Below are 22,886 nucleotides of genomic sequence, written 5' to 3'. Positions count from 1 at the left end.
CCATCAGCTTTAACCTGTGCTCTGTGACTGTGACTCTTCCCCGTAGCTGAAGAGCCCAATCTAGACCGCAGCTTAGCATATATTCTTCATTTCTCTTCTGAGGGGGCAGGGAAAAAAGCCCCTCATCTCATCAGAACCTAGGAGGCAATGAGAAATTGTCTTCTGACAGTTTCCCAGGGGAGGTGAGTGGGAGATGGCCTCATAGCTGCTCCTTCCAGGCCTCCCATCCTCTCATGTTCTGGGAGAATCACAAGGCATTCAGCCAACATTCAGACTGGCCGCAAGTCAAGCTTTTGCCTGCATGGCCTATGTGGATAGATACAAAGTTTGAGAGTGCCATGGCAGTCATTTCTCTACAGCTCTGGCCCCTGATTTTTCATGTATCTAGCTAAGAATTCTTTTTATTTATTTATTTTTTTTTTGGTGGTAGACAGAATAACGCCCCTGCCAAAGATGTCCATGTCCTAATCCCCAGAACCTGTGAGTGTATTACTTTGTATGCCAAAGGGGACTGCGCAGGTACGGCTAAATTAAGGTTAAGATGGGGGGATTATTGAGGTGGGCCCAATGTAATCACAAGGATCTTTACAAGCGAAAGAGGGAGGCCGTAGGGTCAGAGTCAGGAAGAAATGTGAGAATGGAAGCAGTGACCAGAGTGATTTATGGTCATGAGCCAAGGAATGAAGACAGCCTCTTGAAGCTGGAAAGGCGAGGAAATGAATTCTCCCCTACAGTCTCCAGAAGAAACACAGCCCTGTGGACACACTGAATTTGGCCCAGTGAGACCCATTTCAAATGCCTGACCTTCACAACTATGAGATAATAAATTTGTTTTAGGCTACTAAGTTTCTGGTAACTTGTTAACAGCGGCAATAGGAGGCTAACACAGATACTGTAATTAATTGTGTTCATAGGGGCTTATACCAAAACTGATTGTTCTTTTTTTTTTAAAAGATTGTATTTATGTATTTATTTGACAGAGAGTGAGCAGGAGGAGGGAGAGGGAGAGAGAATCTGAAGCAGATTCTGTCCTTTGCGCAGAGCCGGATAAGAGGCTTGATCCCAAGGTGGTGAGATCATGACCTGAGCCAAAAACCAAGAGTCAGACGCTTAACTGACTGAGCCCACCACGTGCTCCTGATTCTGTTCTTTTCGGGAACTTCAGACAAGACCGACCAGGACCATGAGTCCCGTTGCATGAGGGGCTACATGGAGCATATACTTCAGCCAGGCTCCCCATGCAGATCCAAGCCAATTAAATCATTAAACTGGGTGCAGCGAGAGGTATTGGCAGCTGCGCAATGAAGAGTGTGATGCGTTCACGTACACACCAAGATCTGAAAGCAAATATTACTCAGTTAAGACGTGTAAGAGCACCAGGCTGGGGAAGAAAGTAAACCGCTCGTTACCCAGCAGCCCGCGTCGTCCCGCTTCCCGCGAGGCCCCGCCCCTTGCGCTGTTCGCGGAGACCGGAAGAGCGCATGCGCAGGACGGCGGCCATCTTGGCCGCGCGCCACTCCCGCGTTTGAGGGAAAGTCGTCGGCTCTCAGCGCCCGCCCTCGGAGCGCCTACGCGAGAAAGGAGGATCCCAAGAGGGAGGCTCGGTGTTGAGGGTCGCTTCTTCCGAGAGCCCGGGCCGGCTGGGCCGCCGGGGAGGCAACGGTAGCCTCAGGGGGAGGCGTGCCGGCTAGGCCTTCCCTGGCCGCGGCGACTCCGGCTCCGGCGTCCCCCGCGCCCGGCAGCCAGACGGTTGTGTTTCCTGCGGGCGGGCGCGCGGTGCGCGTGTGGGTATCGCTGATGGCAGTTCGGTAAGTTCTCCGCTGCAGGGAGGGATTTCTGCGGGCTCCGAGGGAGCACGCGTGTGGGACACAAAATGCAGGCGTGAAGAGATGGAGATTGGCCGAAGTACCTCAGCGCCCGGAGTTTCGAGTGCAGGAGCCCCCGAGGGGCAGCGGGAGGCGGGCCGGTTGCCGTTTAGCTGGAACTGAATTGAGCCCAAGGACGAGGAGTGTGGACAGGTGGGTTTTTCTTTCGGCTCTTCATCGGGAAGTTCGTCCTTAAATCTGTGGCGGCAGTAAAATGAGCATCCGTGGAACCTTCATCCGCGTTCACTCGTGGCTGAGATTTTGTCTCCCGTCCTGGGTGGTGGTGTGATGAACCGATTAACGGCAAATGGCAGACATTCGCTTCACCCCTTCACGGTAAGCTTGCATCAGACAGCCGCCTTCGAAGGACGGCGCTCCACTGTCGGTCCAAGGAAGTAGTTCCATTTTTCCGAAAGTGTCTATTAAAGTTGCCTGCATTTAAAAAAAAAAAAAAAAGTTAATTTTGGTTCTTGAACGTCCCCGGAGAGTTTTATTGTAAGATGTTGGCATTCCAATATGATGTTGTTTTCCTATGATTTCATATACTTACTTACTTTTAAAGATTGTATTTGTTTATTTGTTAGAGCGCAGGCAGGGGGAGCCGCAGGCCGAGGGAGAGGCAGGCTCCCCACTGGGCAAAGAGCCTGATGTAGGAGTTGATCCCAGGACTCTGGGCTCATGACCTGAGCAGGAGGCAGAGGCTTAACCGGCTGAGCCACCCAGGAGTCCCTTCCTAGGATTTCATTTAATTGTTTCTTGTAAAGTAGACTTGGGTCTAGAGCAGTACCGTCTAATACATATATATTGTGAGGTACAGATGTAATTTTTTTATAATTTTGAGTAGCCAACTAAGAACAGTTTGAAGCTGTGAAATTATTTTTAGTGTGTTTAATCAACTTATCCAAGTATCAGTATAAATTTATAATGAAATTAATGACTAATGTAGTTAATAGAGAACTATTAATGAGAAATTTTACATTTTTTTTTCTTTTGTAATAAGTTGCTCGAACCCCGTGTGTACGTGGATCTCAATGTGGATGCTGAGTTTTCATTGGAAACTCGCTATCTGTACTTAGCTCTTACTGTTTTGCTGTAGAAAAAGATCTCCAAATCCAGATTGTTCAAACATACTGAAAAGTTTTTTTGAGTACCTGAATCAGTTTTATTTCTAAATTCTAATTAATTAAAATAAATCAAATGAAGAATCTAGTCCCTCAGTCACACTAGCCACATTTCGTGTTCTCAGTACCCAAAAACCAGCCAGTGCCTGCCTGGTTAGACTGCAAATTTAGACACTTGAATGTTTCTGTATACTTTGTATTGTAGCTCACCCGGAAGCCGGGAAGTGCAAGTTGTCCCATTGTTTATTAGGAATGAGAAGCATTTAGTCAAGGTGCACTTCTCTCATGGTCACAGATTTTTTTGAGGTAATCCTTGGGTGATACTTGGCAACAGGGGAATCTGTTTCCTAACAGCCTTTCATCCAAAGGTTTCACCTCGCTTGTCAGTCTTTGCCTCAATCAGTTTTTACGTGGGGGGTGGGGGTGGGGTCAGGTTACAAAATCCTTTTTTTCCTAATTCTGTCATTCCTTCTCCAGTCTTTAGCTATGCAGCTTTCTTTCCCTTCCTCCCCTATCCTCTACATTTTTTTTCTTTTTGGAATATCACAATATATTCTTGGACTTTTCTTTCATTCACTATTATTTTGACACTCAAACTGCCCCAAATTTGCCCAAGGGTAGTCCTTTGGAATCCTGTGTTCCTTCAGCATGAATCCTTTTAGTCTTTAAATCCTATTAGTCTTTAAGTGTAAGATAAATCCCCAGTTCACTTTGTACTTTTTTTTTTTTTTTAAGACTTATTTATTTGAGAGAGAGAACACAAGGAAGAGGGGCCAGGGGAAAGAGAGAAGCATGTGGAATAGGATGTTGAATGGAAGACACTAGACACAAATTAATGCATGTCATGATTTCATATGAAGTTGAAAAACAGGCGAAATTATAGTGTTAGAAGTCAGAATAATGCTTCCATTTGGTGAGGAGAAAGGAATAATTTAGATGAGGCATATGAGTGCTTAGGAGTGGAAAAATTCATGATAATGTACTGTACACTTGTAACTCTACACTTGTTTGAATAATTCAACAAAATGTTTGAGAAATGAACTCAACTATAATTTCCAAGTGTTTGAAGTGATCAACAAAATGAACATAAAGCATAAGTAAAAAAAAATAGTATAAATAAGGAAGGAATTTTAAAAAGGCAAACTTAAGGGAAAACTAAGAGGTGTGAGGTTTTTTAAGAAAAAAAAGATAAACTTTGGGCAAAGTCTGATTTAGCATTCTACCTACTCAACATTTTATACCCTCTGGTAAGACTTAGGGGATTGGTCAGATCGCTTACATGAGTGTTTCTAAGCTGCCAGTGAAGTAGAGCAGTATCTGAAATATATGCTGAGTTTATTTTGTTTACCATGGAATTGTTCTAGTGCTTTGGATCAAAAGTTAACTATCACTTTTTAGGCAAATCAGATGTCAGTTTTTCAAGAGCCTTTTGAAATGGTTGTTTTTCTATTCTGTCTTTATCTTTTGCAGAGCTAGTACTGAGTTTGAAAAATCCTTGGGTGTATCTCTGTGTGTGTTGGGGAAGGCAGAGGATAATATTCCTTATCTGTTCGTATTTTTCCCCTAGCACTGAACACCAACTAATAGGATATGGATTTACTGTTTAGTATCTGCTTGGACCTTTGGAATGTGAAAAATGTAAGGTATTGGGGATTTTCTGTTAGTTCACTGAGCTCTCCTCAGTGCCAAGTGTATTATGTAGCAAAGGGAAGGACCTTCATAAAAATTTGCTTAATGAATGAAGGCAAAAGCCTATATAAGGACTTGAAGGAAAGCAACTGGGCCTATGTGATTTTGCCAGCTGGAGGAGCTCAAAGATGTGTGAATTAAACAGTTTGTGTTAGGGATCCTCAAGACCACCCTAGTGCTCAGCAATGTAGTAGGACTGAAAAGACTCATGCTGTTATACCCAGCATGACAGTTTATAGAATACAGATCAGAATCAGCAGAGGGATGAGACATGTGGGATTAATTCCAGAACAAACCAGGCACAAGCATCCAAGTCTTTCCCCAACGCAGTCAAATGAGCATTGCTCAGTATTCCTAGTAATAATGTGTAACATCACATGTGAAATATGGCCAACCAAGGAAGCTCACACAGTATATTAGATTATTCAGTTGTACTGCTATAACAAAAAATATTATAGATTGGGTGCTTACAAACAACAGAAATTTCTCACAGTTTTGGAGACTGGGAAAATCAGGATCAAAATGGCAGCAAAATGGTGTCAGGTGAGGATCTACTTATTGGTTAATGGAAGGCAGTCTTCTCACTGTGTTATCACATGGCAGAAGGAGCAAGGAAGGTCTCTGAGGTCTCTCATAAAGGCACTAATCCCATAATTACCTCCCAAAGGCCCCATCTCCAGAAACCATCACATCGGGGATTAGGTTTCAATGTATGAAGAGGCAGGGAGGTACAGACATTCAGTCTATAGTCCCTGAGCTTTGGTGTCCAGGTTTTTATTGTGGGTCAGTCCTGTAGACATTCACCACCTGCATGACTGACTGCAGCCACTTAAGCTCCAGCCAGAATTCAGACTGTTAGAACATTGCCCAGAGCCTCGGGCATAAAACAGATGTTCACCATAAATCACATTGTTAGCATAAACTATCGGTCCAACTGGCAGACGAAAACATTATCAGGCAGGGTATTCCATGGACTCGGGTTGTCTCCCACAGCCCCACCAAGAGTAGGTCTGAAGACAGGTTTTCTCAGGAAAGTGCAGGATTTGAGCACCCAGACCTGCTGATTAATCATTTCTTGCACACCATTTTATAATTGTTGTTCGGGTATGTTGGCAAATAACAATAAGCTCTGGAGTTCAGGCTTTTGATGTAGAGTAACGTGTATTCAGGTTACTGGTCTTCCTAATTGGTGATCTTGGGCCAGTGACTGCTTCTGTCTCAGTGTAGGTTGCCTCAACTGTAGAATGACAGTATTGATCACTGTGTTGATAATCATATGAGCTACCACTGCTTCTGGCACATGATAGGTACTCAGTAAATGATGATTGTTATTTGTATTCATGTGGTAAACTCTACAATTTTTAATGGCTTTCACATAATGTAATTTCATTTTCTACAGAGAGCTAATAAATGATGCTTCATGTCAGCTGAGTAATGCTTATTTCTTAAAGACTGATGTTGTGTGGCAAGATTCCACTGCTGCTTAATAAAGAAGAATTGAGATTGACCTCTAAATTCAGACACTGTCTTGAAGGACTTTGAGAACAAGAAGGGTTCAGGCGGATTTTACTGTCCTACCTACAGGATGCCAGCCATTGATCTTGTGGTAAGTCCTTATTGATGCTCCTGTCAGAGACTCTTTTACTGGGCCTATAAACAACCTGTCTTGTGGTCAGGGTCTAAGCAATCCTGTTTCTATGCTGTCTAGGAGAGAGGCTTGAGTAGATAAGAACATCCTGATGTCTATATCCTGAGATTTGGGAAGCAGGGGTGAGGATGGGTATTTTTGTGGGAGAGGGTCTGCTTAATCACATGATGAGATTCATCATTCTTGGCCAAAGAAAACAACAGCTTTACCTCTCTGAACTTTAGATTTCTTTTTCCGTAAAATGGAATTACTAAACTCTCCTTCCAAAGCTCAGAACCCTTTTTCTGATTTCAGTTGAGGCAGGCTGCTTGGGTATTTCATGGCAACAGCATGTGTGTCAATTTAGAAGCAGTGTGGAGTAGCTTCTAGCCTGAGTGGGAATTTTGGGGAGCCTAGGTTCTCAGGTTTTATTTCTTCTCCCTAAGGTCACCTTTCTCAAGACTTTTTCTGTCTTCGTGAGGAGAAGTCAGAAGGGGAAAGGATAATGACCAGGTGTCTAACAAATTTTTCTCGGGTAAGTAGGAAATTTATTCTTTTATAAAAGTACATGCTTTTTCCTACCAGGTAGATATGTTTTCTTGTAGTGGAACAGTTTCTTTATGTATACAGGGCCTGTCTAGGGACTGAGTACACAGTTAAATTTCCTCGGGTTTTAGGATTTTTTTATGTGGTTGACAGGAAGACGTAGGGAAATGATACTATTATCCCAGTGTTTACTAATTCAGTCCAACTCCCATCCATGCTGATTATGTGCTCTCAGTGTGCTATGATACAGTGTGAGGGAGTGGACATGTGTTTCTCAGAATGTGTGCTGTTGCTGGAGGAGTGATTCATTTATTTGCTAGCAGTTATGGTGTCTGTAATGTACTCAGTCAATAAGGAAGAATAGAAAGTGTACAGTGTGTTTGTGGTGAGATACATTCAGCTGGGTGAAAGAGGTGCTCTTCAAGTTATATGACTGGATGAGGTCCCCAGTGAATATGTGTGGATAGGAGAAGCCCTGGGAGAGATGATGGGAGAACATGGAACACTATCTAAGCTTTGGGTCTCCCATTCTCTTTCTCCAGTGAACATGGGTTTAGATGGCAACCACCTGATGCTGGGATGTTTGTGATGGTTTAGGACCCAGTGACCTTTGAGGATGTGGCTGTGGAATTCACCCAGGAGGAGTGGACTTTGCTGGATCAAACCCAGAGAAGGCTGTGCAGAGATGTGATGCTGGAGAACTACAACAGCCTGACTGCAATAGGTAAGGTTGGTGCCATGCCCTTGTTTAGCTTTTTCTGGAACAAATCTTTCTTAAGTGACTATATTCTAGATTCTGTGCTGACTAATGGGAGTGCAATGGTAAAAAGAGCAGATATTGTTTCTGTTCTTGTAGATTTTATCTTGACGCGGCTTCCTCTTGAAAAATGAAGATTTGTTTGTTGCTCTGGTTTTATTTTCTCTATGGATTGAAAGGCTTAGGACTTCAAAAATGTTTCCGAATACAAGTTTGAGCCTGGGTTTCAGGGGAAAGATCAGCACCCCTTTTGGTGAACACTGAGAGAGTATATGTTTGCATTTTAGTTTCATTTGAAAGTTTTTTGGTCTGAAAAACAAAGAAAGTTTATTGGTTTGAAAAGGTTGTCACAAACATTTTATTGTTTCTCAAGTTATACCTGACAGTATTTGGTATCCCTGGAGAGCAGAATCTTGGTCCTGACTTACGGATTTGTCATCCCTTGCATGTTCTTGTATCAAGCTTTTTTTTCTGAGAGCCATGTACCATACGTGCAGATCAGGTCTGATCTTTCAGGTGGAGCAAAAGGAGAACAGAGGATAGTAGGAAGGGTTCTGTGAAGTAAAGGAAAAGGGAGAGATCATTTCTTTATGAAAAATAGCAGGAGTCCATGAGACCTGCGGTCTATTTGGAAACGTTAAATAGGAAGCTTTTGAAGATGGGTTTTTCCTGAGAAGTGCTGGTCCCTTTGATTTCTGTGGTTCTTTGGGTACTTTAGACTTCTCTTTAACTTTTCGTTCACTTTTCTGAAACTTCCTTTTGGCCTGACAGATCTATTTCTTTAAATTTTGCATTTAGCTATTTATTCATTTCCTTTCATTCTTTGCTTTCCTGGTTACACTGCTTTCTGTTCACCATTAGTCTCAACATTTATAGAATCGTTTCTTAGAAAATCACCTACCAACTTCACCAGCACCTTATTATTGCCAAACTCTTAATATAGTCAGAATTCTCAATCTCTGTATATTCATTTCTTTTTATTTTATATTTTAAGTCAGTCTTTGAAAGTAAGTAGACATTGGCCTCTTTTTTTTTTAACACTTTCCTTCCATCATTTATTTCTCCAAGACCTTAATGTTTTTTTTAATCTTATTTCAGATTGGGAGATTTGTCTTAATACCAAATGGTCAGCACCTCAGCAGAATATTTTGCAGGGGAAAACACCCAATGTGGTAGAAATGGTAAGATCGACAGTGTGTAATTCCTTGCCTTCCACACCAGTGGAAGATTGGAAATTCCATAAGATAGAAAAGCAACATGATAACCATAACAGACATTTGGGGCTAGTGTTTCTCATCCCAAAAGAAACTTTTCTCACAGGTTTCTGAGCCTTATGAATTTGACAAACCCTTTAAATACATAATTGAGATAAAGTTTTGGATAAGTAATTTCATCTCAGTCAATTACCTAAACTCTAAGAATCCTTGTGAAAGTAAAGACTACAACAGAGCCTTATGAATTTGACAAACCCTTTAAATACATAATTGAGATAAATTTTTGGATAAGTAATTTCATCTCAGTCAATTACCTAAACTCTAAGAATCCTTGTGAAAGTAAAGACTACAACAGAACTTTTTAGCAGAATGGTCACTTCATTCTGCTTGAAAGCACTGAGGTCTGGAACCATGCATTGCATGCAGTGAAAATGGAAGAAAAAATACAAAAAACTTCAGTCATACTCATTTATTTCCTGTGTAGTATAACAGAATTCAAGACAGAGGGGAGGATCTCTGAAGGTAATAAAGCTGGAGAACTTCTATAAGTCGTGACTAATCTCTTCATCAACAGGAGAGAAGCCATATTGGAGAGGAATTGTTTAATTTTCACCATTGGGAAGAAGCCTTGAGTGAACACTCCTTTAAGATTTATAGAGTACTCACATTAGAAAGAAAACTTGTGAGTGCAACCAGTATGTAAAAGCATTCACAAAGAATTCTGCCCTTAATCTATACAATAAGACCCATAATGGAGAAAAGCCTCCTAAGTGTAATCAGTGTGAAACAGTTTTCAGCCAAAATCCATATCTGGTTCACAAGAAAACTTACACTCAAACCCTATAAATGCATGGACTGTGGGAAAGGCATTCCTTCTTCCTTACACCTTAGAGAATGTGTAAGAATTCATAGTGGAGAAAGGCCACATACCCTTAAAGAATGTAGGAAAGCTTTTTCTCATTCTGCAAGCTTTTTTGTACATACGCAAATGAACAATAGAAAGAAGTCTTAAAAATCTTAAGAATGTGGGAAAACCTTTATTTGATCTTGTCTTAATTCATCATTTAAGAACTCAGAGTGAACTGATACCTGTGGAATGTAAGAAATTCGAGAAAGCCTTTCCTTGTTCCCCCAAACCTTGCTTAAATTATACAACTTCATATGAGAAACATTGTGTTTTCAAGGAGTGTAGTAAAGAGTTTACTTGTTTCCCAAAACTTAATATTCACATGTGAGTTCACGCTGGAGAGAAACCATATGAGTGTAGTAAATAACCTGAAAACCTTCACCGATTCTGCAGGTCTTATAAAACACAAAAGAATTCGCACTGGAGAGAAGACCTAGGAATGTAAGGAACGCGGAAAAGGCTTTGTTAGTTCCTTACACCTTACTGTACATTTAAGAACTCACACTGGGAAGAAGCCTTATGTTTGTAAGGAAGGTCGGAAAGCCTTTAGTAACTCATCTTGCTTTAAAAGTCACATGCAAACTCTAAAACCCTGTAATGGTAAGCAGTGTGGGAAAACCTTTATTCGGTCCTCATTTCTTATTCAACATTTAGGAACTCACAGTATAGAAAGACCTTTTGAATGTAAGGAAATACGGGAAAGTATAGAAAGACCTTTTGAATGTAAGGAAATATGGGAAATCATTTAGATATTCCTGATACTTTAGTCAACATAACACATACTGGAGAGAAGCCATGTAAATGTAAAAAATGTGAGAGAGCCTTCACTATTTCATCAGGCCTTATAGTACACATGAGAACTCACACTGGTGGATGACCTTTTTGAATGTAAGGACTGTGGGAAAGCCTTTAGTCAGTCCACATACCTTTTTTTTTTCCTAAGATTTTATTTATTATTTGTTAAAGCACAAGGAGAGAGAGCGGCAGGCAGAGGGAGGAGCAGACTCCCCGCTGAGCAAGGAGACTGATGTAGGACTCAATCCCAGGACTCTGGGATCATGACTTGAGCTGAAGGCAGATACTTAACCAACTGAGCCACCTATGTGTCTCTCAGTCCACATATCTTACTCAACATTTTAAGAACTCACAGTGGAGAAAACCCATACATAGATGAGGAATGTGGGAAAACCTTTACTACTACATGCCTTACTGAATGTATAATATTTCACTCTTGAGAGAAGCTTATGCTTGCAAAGAATATGGGCAAGTCTTTAATACTTTCTCTTAGAGAGCACAGTCTAATTCACAGTGAAGGTAACCTTATTAATGAGGAATGTATGAAACCTTTAGCTCTGCCTTATACTTTACTATTCAGCTGTGATTTCACAGGTATGAAAAATCTTATATAAAAAAAATTTTCATCCCCCACTTTGGGAAGCTATGAAAGCACACATTAAGAGAGATCCCATGAGTGAAAGGGTTATAAAAAAGCCTTTGATTGTTCTTTGTTATTAGGAAACATAATTTACACTGGAGAGGAACTGTAAAATATAATTGTAGGGAATGTGGAAAAGACTATGCCAATTGATGTTACATAATAAGTCACATTGGGGAGATTCTTTGTGAATGTAAAAACTGTTTTCAGTAAATATCTTACATATATTTATAAAAATTGAAATCCTAAAGGGTTTATTTTAAGTGAAAAACCTTTGTGGGACACCTGGGTGGCTCAGTCAGTTAAGTGTCTGCCTTTGGCTCGGGTCATGATCTCAGGGTCCTGGGATCAAAAGTCCCATATCAGGCGCTCTGCTCAGCGAGGAGCCTGCTTCTCCCTCTGCCTGCTGCTCCCCCTGCTTGTGTGCTCTCTCTCTCTCTCAAATAAATAAATAAAATGTTTTTAAAAATTGTTCTGTTACAAAAGATTTTTGAATAAAACCTAAAAGTGTTAAAAGATTTGGGAAAGTTTTAGAGTACAAATCTTCAGTTACTGCATACAGAAGAATTGATACTGGAAAAGAAAATCCATTGTTTAAAATGAGTTGTGTGTGTGTGTGTATCTTTTCTCAGATTAGACCAGTAGTTTTAAAGACCAGTGATGTTGAACATCTTTTCACGTACTTGTCATCCATTTATCTTTGGTGAAATGTATGTTCAAATATATTTTTTTTTGTTGTTAGAGGGTTTATTAAGGTATAATTGCCGTGCATTAGACTACATATTTTAAGTGTATGATTTAAGTTTTGATGCATACACACATCCATGAAATCAGTCACTAGCAATGAACAAATAGAATTTGAAATTGCAAACACAATACTATTTATATTAGCACAACAAAATATGTGCATCGTCTATATGGGGAAAACTACAAAACTCTCATGAATGAAATCAAAGAACCAAATAAATGGAGAGAGATTTAATGTTCATGGATATGCTCTGTATTGTCAAGATGTTGGTTCTTCCCAACCTGACTAATTGATTCAGTCCAACCAAAATTCCAACAATTTATTTTGTGGATATTGACAAACTGATTCGTATGTTTATATGGAGATGCAGAGATGCAGAATAGACAACACAATATTGAAGGAGAACAAAGTTGGAGGTCTGAAACTACCTGGCTTCAGGACTTAATAGAAACCTACATCAAGTCAGCTGGTGTTGGTAAGTGAATAGACAGATTGATGGAACAGAACAGATTGCTGAGAAATAGGCCCACATAAGTAGTCAACTTATCTTCGACAGAGGAGTAAAGGCAGTGGAATGGAGTGAAGATAATTCTTTCCAACAAATGAGACTGGAACAATTAGACATCCACATACAAAAGAATGAATCTAGACACTGAACACTCCACAAAAATTAACTCAAAATGCATTGTAAACCTAAGTGGAAAATACACAACTCCTAGAAGAGAACATAGGAGAAAACTTAAATGTCCTTGGATGTAGCAATACCTTTTTAAATATAAAACTGAAGGCTTGATCCATAAATAATTGATAAACTGGACTTCATTAAAATTAAAAACTTGGGCTCTGTGAAAGCCCTTGTTAGGAGAGTGAGAAAACAAGCACAGGTTGGGAGAAAATCTTTGGAGAAGACACATTTGGATAAAGGACCATTATTCAGCATATACAAGGAACTCTTAAAACTCAACAGTAAGAAATAGCCTATCAAAAATGGGCCAAAGACCTTAACAGATACTCCTCCACAGAAGATGTACAGATGGCAAATAAGGATTTATGAAAAGATGCTCCACATCATATCATCAGAAAAGTACAAGTCAGAATGAGATACCACCACATATCTGAGAATGCCCTAAATCTGGAACACTGACAGCACCAAATGCTTCTTTGCTGGTGGGAATATAAAATTGCACAGCTGCTTTGGAATAGTTTGGTGGTTTCTTATGGAACTAAACATACTCTTACCAGATGATCCAGTATCCAGGGTCCTTGGTATTTACCCAAAGAAGTTGAAACTTACGTACATTCAGAAACCAACACATGCATGGTGTTTCAGGGGTTTTTCTTTGTTTGCACATGAATGTTTATAGCAGTTTTATTCCTCATTGCAAAAATTAGGTGGATGAATGTCTTCAGTAGATAAATGAATAAACTGATGCATCCAGACCATGGAATATCCAGCACTTAAAAGGAATGAGCTAACAGGCCTTGAAAAGACTTGGAAGTACCTGAAGTACATATTACTAAATGAAAGAAGCTGATATGGAAGGGTTACATACTGTATGATTCCAACTCTGTGACATCCTGAAAAAGGCAGAACTATGGAGATCAGTGGTTGTTGGGTTGGGGGAGGGGCGGCTTAGGGTATGAATAGGCAAAGCACAAGGAATTTTGAAGGCAGTGAAATACCTTGTATGATACTATAATGGTGAATATGTCATTCTACATTTGTCCAGACCTTAGAATGAACAACACAAAAAGTGAACCTTGAGGGACTATGGGTGATGATAATGTGTCAGTGTTTATCAGTTGTAACAAATTTACCACTCTGGTGTGAAATGTTAGTAATGGTGAGGTTATCCATGTGTGGGGGCAGGAGTATATGGGAAATCTCTACCTGGCTGTTCCATTGTGAACGGAAAGCTGTTAGGGGGAAAAAACTGTTACAGTGAATAGAGACCTTTGAATCCCCAAACTGTGGGCAGAGAGCAAGATGAAATAGGTCTATAAAACCAGTCCATTAAAAATGCGGTCCTATGGGAAAGCAGGTATGATTCAGGTAGCAGGACTCCACAGAGAATCATTCCTATGATGCAGTACTGATCCTTAAGAAAGAAATAGACAAGATGTTCCTGTCTTTCAGAATTGCTGTGGATCACTGGCTGCAGTAGGCCTCCCATTCCTCCCACTCCTTCCTTCTTTTTTTAATGATAAACAGCCAGCATTTTATTTTTTTAAAGGTTGTTTAGTTTTTTTTAGTAATCTGTACACTTAGCGTAGGGTTTGAACTCAAAACCCTGAGATGAAGAGTCACATGCTCTTGTGACTGAGCCAGCCAGGCATCCCCCCACCCCTTTCTTAACATGAAAGTCTATTATGATTATCCTTTTCTCTTCTCACAATTATATACATATATATTGAGTGTGAGGGGAGCAAATGACTTGTCTCTTTACTTCACAAATCTTCAAATCGAGAGGGACATACTCAGACTAAACCCAAGCACTCTTTTCCAGATTGGACCTGATTTAGATGTTAAGTTTTAGGCATAGAGCTTGAGTCTGATACTATGGGCACAAGATTTTGGCGTGGTTTTCATAGGCAGTGACTATTTGTGTATATGGAAGACAATTCTTGGCAGGCTGTGATGATTTTAAAACAGGGCCCCAAAATCCTTTGACACTGTTCCTCCCCTTGAATCTGTGCCTACTTTTGACCTCTTCTGAGAGGAGTACAATATAAATGGTGCCATTTGATTTCCCAATCTAGGTCATAAGAGGCCGTGCAGTTCCCTCCTGGTTATCTTGGCATCTTCCTCTGTTGGGACACTCCCAGTTGGTATGCTTCTCTTGGAAACAAGCAGTTATGCTTTGACATGCAGGGGCTAACTGGAGATGATGCTCTGAATGGTCAGCAGCTGTTCTCAGTCCTCTAGCTATTTCAAGGAAGGCAACCAGATGCAGGTGTGAGTCTACAGATTACTCTAGGCCTTTGTCTTTGGAGTCACCTTGAGCTGTGTGTTTTCCCAGGTAAGGCCCTGGTCTTTGTAGGGCAGAGATAATCCATTCATTCCCTTTGTATCTTGTCCAAATTCCTGAATCATGATCTGTGAAAATAATAAAATGGTGGGGAGTCCACACCAGCAGTTTTCAAATTTTTTGATCTCGGGACTCTTGTATACTCTTTAAAATTGAGCATACAAAGCATTGTATCTTTTGAGTATTTGACATGTTAGAATTTAAGACAGATTTTTCAAATATTTAAGATTCATTTCATAAGGTACATATTTATGAAAAATAACTATGAAATGAAAACCAAAAATATGTGAGAAGTGGGAATCTCTTCTTGACCTAACTTTAGTCTCTTGAACCTTTTCCTAGGTCTATCGGTACATTTATTAAATCCAGTTTTAACAAGAACCCTGCTAAGTCAGTTTAGCAAGCTTTCCTTCATCCTCCACTATCCTTCAGGTGATTTCTAATCACCCTAGTCTGTCTTCAGCAAAGATTCTGTTAGGTCAGTTCAGCTAGAATCCCTAAACCCTCTTGTTTCCTCTTAGTAATTTTCCGTCCACTGACCCCTGTTCTGCTCCTTGGCTGTAAGTTCCCACTTATAATGCTGTATTTGAGCTTGAGCCCATTCTCCCCCACTGTAAAGTCCTGCTGCAGTGGTCCCTGTACCTATCGCGATGGCTGAAAAAAGTCTGCCTCACCGTCTTTAACAGGTGTCATTAAGTTTTTTTTTTTTTTTTCCTTTGCAGATGAGTGACAAGCTTGGTCAAAAGATCATTTTGTCTAACTTAATTGATGAGAGCTGGCGTCTCATAGGTGCTTCTGCATTCAGTTTCTTGCCTTAAGTTATTTTAGATGAAGTATATATAGAAAATTTGGCTTCAGTGAGATACATAGGTAGAAAAGAAGTATTTTCAGATAATTTTGGCTCTTTGATATCCTGCCAAAATTCAACCAATAGTAGTTTCTTAAAGATTTAGTTGCACCGTGGAGTATGAAATTCTGAGTGAACTACTCTTCCTGTTCTGTTATATTAAAATCCACTGATTTTTTTTTTTTTTTGCACTTTGGATATTTTACCCATACGTGATTTTGTGCCTTCATGTGTCACTTGTATAGGAAATAGTTCACGACAGTTATGCATGTTTTTCAAATGTTGACTTACTATCCAGCAAGCATCATGCACTAATATAATTAGATCATAGCAGAAAGGTTTATAAATGTTGACAAACTGCCAACATTATGGTTGCAGATATATACATTTTCCAGATTTTTTCTCATGCCTCAAAGGCATTTTTTTTTTTAAAGATTTTATTTGTCAGAGAGAGGGAGATAGAGCGAGCGAGCACAGGCAGAGTGGCAGGCAGAGGGAGAAGCAGGCTCCCTGCCAAGCAAGGAGCCCGATGTGGGACTCAGTCCCAGGCCGCTGGGATCATGACCTGAGCTGAAGGCAGCCACTTAACCAACTGAGCCACCCAGGCGTCCCTCAAAGTCACTTTTAAGGAAAATTGGATTTTTTGTTTATCATGAGTATGTGCCAACGAAGAATACAGTGTTTGTGGCACTTGATGCCACTGCCTTGATTTCTGCCAAGGAGCCAACACTTTATCCACCATTGCTTTTATATCATCAATATAAATGTTAACATGATGAAATGGTATGTAATAGAACTATTATGATAATAGTTTTGACCTCACAGACTGCCTGAAAGTGTCTTGCGGTCTCTCTTGGTCTGGCAACCACATTTTGAGAACTGCTGTTATATATCACTATGTTTGGGATGGTTTGTTACACAGCATTAATAATCATAACAGACTTACTCTCTTTTTTTCTTTTTTATGATTAGTCTCTTCAATGGTCTAGGCAGCTAACTGGGAAAATTCCAGGGTCCCATTGTGCTTCAGAATTTGGCTTGCTTTTTGCCCAGGTAGAGCTTGGGTGTTAAGGGCTCAGACTGGAGCCTGACTGCCGGAGTGTGGGTCCTGCCCTTGTTGCTTTTGAGCTATGTGTTTGGGGTACTTCCCTTAGCCTCTCCTGAGCCTCATTTCCATTTGCTAAATGAGATCATTAATAAGGGAAATGATTTGTTACCAGATGTCAGTGGAAACTTTCTAATAGTCATGCCCTCACAAGGGCTGGTGAGAGCTCCCTGTTATTTTGCACTTACTGTACACTGTGAAATGCGCTGAAGGCTTTCCATGGACTGAGTCATTTCATCTTCATTACAACTCTGAGGAGCCACTGTTCTTATTCTGCTTATGTGATTTATGTGACATGAAATACGCACCATCATTTCTGGTGGATTCTAGCTCAGTGTTTTCAGTTTAAAGCACCCAGTTTTTTGAGCTAACAGAGGAACCCTAGCCACTGACTCCAGGCTTTCTGGTCTCATCGAGATTAACAGCAGCCAAATTCTGTTCCTCTGGCTTCTGTCTTACAAGTGGCCAGATTTTCAGAATTATTGTGTTCCCCTCGGTAGAGAACTCACAATTCAATTAGAACACAGATCTCTCCACACAGAAACCCATTGCTGATGTTGCAACTGACCCAGAACTGCTAGTATAACTGAATCTGCCCCCTTGCTCTGAAAATGTGGCCATCTGCTAATTGTAAAGAATGTGAAACATACATTCAAGCAAAAGTGATAGCAGATAGTCATAGGCTGGGCCTTGATAGGAGTGAAAACTAGCCCATGGTTTTGCAGCTGTGGCTGGATACATTTTTATGATTTTTTTGAATAATTTTAATAATTTTTATCTCCTTATTTTCAATTCTCTCGTTTCTTTTCCCTCTCTTGTGGAAATTACACAGGCAATTTCATCCTTCCAATTGTACATGCACATTGTGTACAGTCTTGTTAAGCATCAGATATTCTGGAATATAAGCATAATAATTAAGCACATGACTTTATTATTAAGCCACTTACTCTGCAGACCCGAAAAATGAACATGAAAACCCCCGTGGCTGGCACCGGAGACCTTTTAAATCACAGTAAAATCATACCAGAATAAGGCTGACCTTTTTTGCTTCTCATTTTGCTTTTTAGTAATCATTTTACAAATTCAGAGTCACAAATAGAAGGGATATTTCCTTTTCTCCACTGTTTTGGCACCTGTCACAGTACAAATGATTTAATTTCATATTGTCACTGTTGGGGTCCCCCAGTGATGGGTCCGTGATCAAAGGAGTGAGACTGATGCGAAGCAAAGGTCAAGCAAAGCTTTATTTCACTCCAAGCATCGAGAATCAAACTGACCGGTCAGGGCTCTCTCTCTCTCCCAAGAGGCCACAGCGATGACCCAGCCTCACAGACTTTTATAGAGGTGGTTGAGCCTGGCTTATACACAGGTGGCCAATGAGATTGCAATACACAGGGAAAACTGCACAGTCATGCTAGGTCAGCAATACGGGTGGCCAATTGAATTTCAATTTACCATAGTAAATATATGCGCACCCTACTGATTGGATGTCTCCATCCGGCCTGGCATGCCCTTGTATCTGGGCTTTGCAAGTAAGTTCCTCTGGGAGGGGCAATCTAAGTTTATAACCAAATGGCTCCCTCTGGCTAACCAGGCCCTTACAGTCACAGTTATATGTGTTGGTTTTCAGGAATTTCCCAAAAATGCTAAATTAATAATTTATTAATTATTGTTATAATTATATTAATAATAATTTATTAATTATTTAAATATTATTTAAAACAATTATTGATTGTTTAAACTGAGTCCGACCTTGGTGGGGACTTGTTTTGGTTAGGAAGATAGGAGGGGCAGTGACCTCACATGTGAATTCATAATAGCTTAGAAGTGAGCTTTATGCCCCTTTTCCTTTGTCGCTCAGTCCCTTTTTCAGTTTTTGGGAACTCCTCCTTTTCCCCTTGGAGAGATCGTATAGCGTCAAGGATGGCTGTGAGATCAAGAGCAAATTGCTCCACTCTTGGCGTTTCCCCTTTACTCTTTTTTAATCCCTGCACCTAAGGTGGGGCACAAACTCACCATCCCAGATCAAGTGTGGCTTGCCCTATGGGCTGAGCCAGCCAGGAGTTCCCCCCTTCTTTATTAAAGGAATACAAAAACCCCCCTTTCTTGTCCTTTTACCCCGCAGCACCTCCTTGGCCACATCTCTCAGCCCCTGCCTCCCCCCGCACAGCAGCGCCCCAGGGTGGATCAGTGGGAAGTCGCAGTCTCTGAGGGCCCCTGGCGCAGCCTGAGGCCGGAAGAGGAAGTGCGCCCTGCCGGAGCCCTTTTCCGGGGATGTTGGCGGAAGCTTGAGTCGACTTTTTGGTCCATTGGCGGTTGTCCTCCCCTGGCTGTAGCCCAGGAGTGGGTCTGCGGGTTGGAGGGGGCTGTGCGGTATTGGGGAGAGGTCAAGGGGACGGTTTCCAGCGCCAACAGCTTCGAGGCCACAGCACTTCTTCCGGGTCTCATGGTGCCCTTCCTCACCGGGGGCTCCCGGCCATCCCTGCCTTTCCTACCTGGGCCTTGACCCCCTTCCATCTGTGGCCAGTCGGGTCGTCGGGCCCGAGAGGAGGCACGTGGGGATGCAGTCAGGGCGTGCTGGCGAGGACTTCAACCCATCCCCCGTATTCTCTTTAGAAAGTTCTCCCCCGAATTAAGTTATTTTTCCTCAAGAAAATGCTTTTTTTCTGTGTCTCATTTTCTGCGTTAACGGCATTACCTTGAAATACTTATCACGAAGATCTTCACTTCCCCCTCTAACCCCCGACCTGGCTTGGACTTGTGCAGATGCATCTAAGTCCACTGTGGACGGACGATTGAATTGCTCCCCTCTCTGTGGGGTTGTGCATGTTTCTTCCCATTTCTGCGCCAGGGTCGGTATTTAGAGGTATAGTTCTGGGGTCATGTGTAGTGTGTCCAGTGGTATTGCCAGCCACCCCAGTCCATGGGGCTTGGTCTGTTTTGAACCTTCAGAGTGTTTATTTTCCATCCAGCAAGCTGCAGACTTCTTTTGTTTTCAAATAATTTACCTGTAGATTCTTGGATGTTTACATAGTAACGGTCATGTCGTCTGTGAGTAATGACAGGTTTATTCTTACTCTGTAATCTCTTATATTAAGAATATTATATTATATATAATTATATTATAATTATATATTATAATTATATAATGTTATAACATATATAATATTATATAATATTATTATATATAATTATATATTATAATATATAATATTATATATTATTATATATAATATTCTTACTCTGTGTCTCCCTTTCCTTGTCCCCCCAGCCCCATCCCACATTTCTCCCTAGCCCTCCCTGATACACAACACTGGCTAAGACTTCAAACTTGACTGGAGGAGCCACCACTGTCTTTCTCTGTGTCTCAAAGGCCCTCAGCTTATCACTAGGAAGTTAGTTGTTTGGGGGAGGGCGTGGACAACCCCATCCCAGGACCCTGAGATCGTGACCCACTAGAGTGGGATGCTCAACCAACTGAGCCATGCAGGCACCCCTTGAATTGTGATTTTTTTACAGAGTTGGTTAAGATTATTTTTAAGTTCTGTGAAATGTTGACTGTTGCAAAACACTTTTACTGTGACACTGAGATGATAGTTTTCTTTGATCTATGAATAAGACATATTAATTGATTTTCTTTTAAGCTTCTCTGATATTCCCGGAATAAACGCAACTTGGTTGTGATGTGTAAATGTCATTTATTGATGTATTTGGTTTGAACTTTAGGTTATTTATATCTGTTCATTAATGGGATTTGCTATCATTCAGTTTTATTACTATGGCTGTGTAATGCTTAGTGTCAACATTATACTGAAGAATATTCTTCTTCCCTTTAATACCTTTAGTCAAGGTAATCCCTTTGAGTAAGGAAAATTGTTTTGTAAAATTGTTTAAGAAGAGGTGTATCTATCTCCTCCTTTCTCCCTTGTGGTAATGTATAAGGTATTGTAACAGAATAATCAGAATGCAAACATGACATTCTGGGTCATGCATAATTCTGGAGTTTTGCATGGTGCCTACATTTCTAAATAAAACCTTCTAAATATATAACCCTTGCTTTATAGATTTAATAAGTTATTACCTCTGCTAATGTTTAGTAATATACAAATATGTGATATAACCAGAGTCTTCATGAGTGTGTCTGATTCCTGGAAAATTTTGAGTCCAATTGGAGTTCTCTCCTTTTCAAATGGCAGAACCAGCTTATACAACCCAAGCCTGGTGGATTTTTTTGTGTGGTGAAATTTAAATGCCTAGCTCTTCATTTTGTTTTGTTTAAGATATCTGTCCAGGCAGTAAATTATTGAGGGCAGGGGAGGCCAGAAATCTCTCTGAGGAGGTCAGCAATAGCCCCAATTATTTCAAATTTTTCTGCATTTTTTTACCTTGATGAAAAATATATGTAACATAAGGGGCGCCTGAGTGGCTCAGTTGTTTGGATGTCTGACTCTCAATTGTTGACTCAGGTCTTGATCTCAGAGTTGCAGTTCAGGGCCCGCCTTGGGTACCATGCTGCATATGGAGCCTACTTTAAAACACATACATACTGGGGCGCCTGGTTGGCTCGGTGGGTTGGAGCCTCTGCCTTCGGCTCGGGTCGTGATCTCGGGGTCCTGAGATCGAGTCCTGCATCGGGCTCTCTGCTCCACGGGGAGCCTGCTTCCTCCTCTCTCTGCCTGCCTCTCTGCCTAGTTGTGATTTCTCTCTGTCAAATAAATAAAATATTTTAAAAAATAAAAATAAAAAAATAAAAAATAAAACACATACATACATACGTATATACGTGTGTATATACACCTATGTGTGTATATGTCACACATGTATCACATGTTATAAGCGTGTGTTATATACATACATATGAAAACATAAAATTTGCCATTATAAGCATTTTAAACATAAAATTCAATGACATTAACCACATTCATAATGTATAGCCCTCAGCACCTGGTTCATTTTTTGCAAATTTATGTCTCAAGAAATAATTAATGGATTTCCTGTGAGTTTTGAGCTTGATTGGCATAAAATTAATCATAATATTGTATATGTTTAATCTCTGTAGCATCTATAATTGTATGGGGGGGTGTTTCTTAATTTTCCTTGAGCTTTCTCCCTTCTTGAATCATCTTGGTTGATTTCTTCCTATTTTATCAATTTCAAGGGGCCAAAATATTTTTTTGCTTGATTGATTTCTTTTTTTTTTTAAGGTTTATTTATTTACGTTAGAGAATGCACAAATGGGAGGGTCAAAGACAGAGGGTGAGAGAATCTCAAGCATACTCTATGCTCAGTGTGGAGCCCCCAGGCAGGGCTCGATCTCACGACCCTGAGATCATAGTCTGAGCTGAAACCAAGAGTTGTTGGCTGCTTAATCAACTGCACCACCCAGGCACCCCTACTTTTTGTTTTCTAGTTCTTCATTTTTTTGCCTTATCTTTTCTTCCTTTAACTTTTCTTCTTTTTTTTTTATTTTTGGTTTTTTTTTTGCAGACTACTTTTTTTTATTAATTTCTTTTCAGCATAACAGAATTCATTGTTTATGCACCACACCACACCACACCCACCACACCACACTCCATGCCATATGTGGCCTCCATAATACCCACCACCTGGTTCCCCCAACCTCCCACCCCCCACCCCTTCAAAACCCTTAGATTGTTTTTCAGAGTCTATAGTCTCTCATGGTTCATCTCCTCTTCCAATTTCCCTCATCTCCCTTCTCCTCTGCATCTCCCTATGTCCTCCATGTTATTTGCTATGCTCCACAAATAAGTGAAACCATATGATACTTGACTCTCTCTGCTTGACTTATTTCATTCAGCATAATCTCTTCCAGTCCCGTCCATGTTGCTACAAAAGTTGGGTATTCGTCCTTTCTGATGGAGGCATAATACTCCACAGTGTATATGGACCACATCTTCCTTATCCATTCGTCCGTTGAAGGGCATCTTGGTTCTTTCCACAGTTTGGCGACTGTGGCCATTGCTGCTACAGATGGC

At 40.7% G+C, this 22,886-nt stretch overlaps 1 protein-coding gene across 4 annotated transcripts in view; it reads left to right on the top strand.

Annotated features, from left to right (window-relative positions):
* Nucleotides 1–1,481: 1,481 nt before the first annotated feature.
* LOC308349523 (zinc finger protein 527-like) overlaps nt 1,482–22,886 on the top strand; it is a 32,717-nt gene continuing 11,312 nt past the window's right edge. Inside the window, exons 1-5 of one of the 4 annotated variants that reach the window (XR_013967453.1) lie at nt 1,482–2,201; nt 6,075–6,281; nt 6,749–6,837; nt 7,446–7,572; nt 8,704–10,229. The gene's annotated coding sequence lies outside the window, so the exon portion shown is untranslated. Of the gene's footprint in view, nt 2,202–5,942; nt 6,282–6,748; nt 6,838–7,390; nt 7,573–8,703; nt 10,230–22,886 lie in introns of those variants that run through there. The other 3 variants (XM_080814244.1, XM_080814245.1, XM_080814246.1) reach the window with 3 other exon arrangements.

This window comes from Martes martes (assembly GCF_963455335.1).
Source record: "Martes martes genome assembly, chromosome: 1".
NCBI classification, from domain to species: domain Eukaryota; kingdom Metazoa; phylum Chordata; class Mammalia; order Carnivora; family Mustelidae; genus Martes; species Martes martes.
Note: the sequence above shows the minus strand (reverse complement) of the source record. Positions and strands in the feature narration are given on the sequence as shown.